This window comes from Microtus ochrogaster, unplaced genomic scaffold, assembly GCF_000317375.1.
Source record: "Microtus ochrogaster isolate Prairie Vole_2 unplaced genomic scaffold, MicOch1.0 UNK26, whole genome shotgun sequence".
NCBI classification, from domain to species: domain Eukaryota; kingdom Metazoa; phylum Chordata; class Mammalia; order Rodentia; family Cricetidae; genus Microtus; species Microtus ochrogaster.
This window is the reverse complement of record NW_004949124.1, coordinates 1,209,590-1,211,108: the sequence shown is the minus strand read 5'-3', so window position 1 is coordinate 1,211,108 and position 1,519 is coordinate 1,209,590. Positions and strand designations below refer to the sequence as shown.

Sequence of the window (1,519 nt, the reverse complement as noted above, 5' to 3'; positions counted from 1 at the left end):
AAAAACATGTCAATAGCAATGGTGTAAAAAAAGACTTATCCATCCCTTGGCACCAAGCCAAGGAAATTATAAGGAAATGTCCTCCATGTTCTTTCTATATCCAATGACACTACCTGTAAACACAAAGGGTACTCAAAGGAATGAAATCTGGCAGATGGATGTTTTCCATTTTATAGAATTTGGAAAACTGAAATATGTACACCAAACCATTGATACCTTTTCAGGTTTTCAGTGGGCAATTGCTTTGAGTTTGGAAAAGACTGATTCAGTAATCACACATTTTCTGGAAGTTATGGTTGCCATGGGTATACCTGTTCAAATAAACACAGACAATGCTACAGCTCATGTCTCTAAGAAAATGAAACAGATTTTTCGTATTATAATATAAAGCATATTATAGGTATACCACATAGTCCTATAGGCCAGGCAATTACAGAAAGATCAAATCAAACTCTAAAGTATATATTAAATAAACAGAAAGGAATGATAAATACCCCCTGAATTAGATTGCATAATGCTTTATTAACTTTAAATTTTTTTAATGCCAATGAGAAAGGAGCAACAGCTGTGGAGAGACATTTGCTCCTAGAAAAGACTATGGAGTTAAATCAGCTAATGTGCTTTAAAGAAATGTGTTATGTTGGGGAATGGGTTTTGCTTTTAGTTCCACAGAAGAAAAGCTATGGATACCACCTGAAGATTGCAGTGATCCTCCTGTCTCTACTTGCCCAGTGTTAGGATTATGGGATTATATGTCACCATGACCAGCATTTTTTGTTTGTCTCTCTGTTATTGGTTTGTTGTTTTTTGTTTGTTTTGTTTTGATTTTTTTTGAAATATGACATACCCCACCACCCGGCTTCTCTGATTTTTGAGACAAGGTCCCTCTATTATGTAGCTCTGGCTGTCATGGAACTTACTGTACAGACCAGGCTGACCTGGGAATTACAGAAATTCACTTGCCTCTGCCTCCCAAGTGCTGGGATTAAAGGCATGCACCACTATGCCCCACTAGCTTTTTTTTCCTTAAGCATAGTTTCACACTTTGTAGCCTAGAACTCACATAGCCCAGGTTATTGTTGAACTCACAGAAATCTTCCCTGGATCAGCCTCAATAGTGCTCAAATTATAGTTTAAGCCACCCTACTTGCCTGGCTTAACATTTGTCTTTACAGAAAACATCATTATTAATAAGCACTGATTTTTTTATTTTATTTATTTTTACATTTTTTCAAGACAGTGTTGCTTTGGAGCCTGACCTGGAACTCACTCTGTAGGCAAGGCTGGCCTTGAACTCATAGAGATCCTCCTGTCTCTGCCTCCCAAGTACTGGGATTAAAGGTGTGCTTACCACTGCCCAGCTATTTACAAATACAATTTTCCTCATAAGAAAATTAGAATCTACAACAGGGAAGGACAAACCTAATAACCAAATGTCTTTTCCCAGTAACTATTCCCTTGACATCCTTGTCCTTGTCCTTATTTTCTGATTCAGATCTTATTTTGAAATACTTCTGGA

The 1,519-nt window shown here is 37.1% G+C and overlaps 1 protein-coding gene across 1 annotated transcript in view; it reads left to right on the top strand.

Annotated features, from left to right (window-relative positions):
• Spast (spastin) overlaps positions 1-1,519 on the top strand; it is a 66,848-nt gene that overhangs the window by 27,782 nt on the left and 37,547 nt on the right. The window lies entirely within an intron of this gene.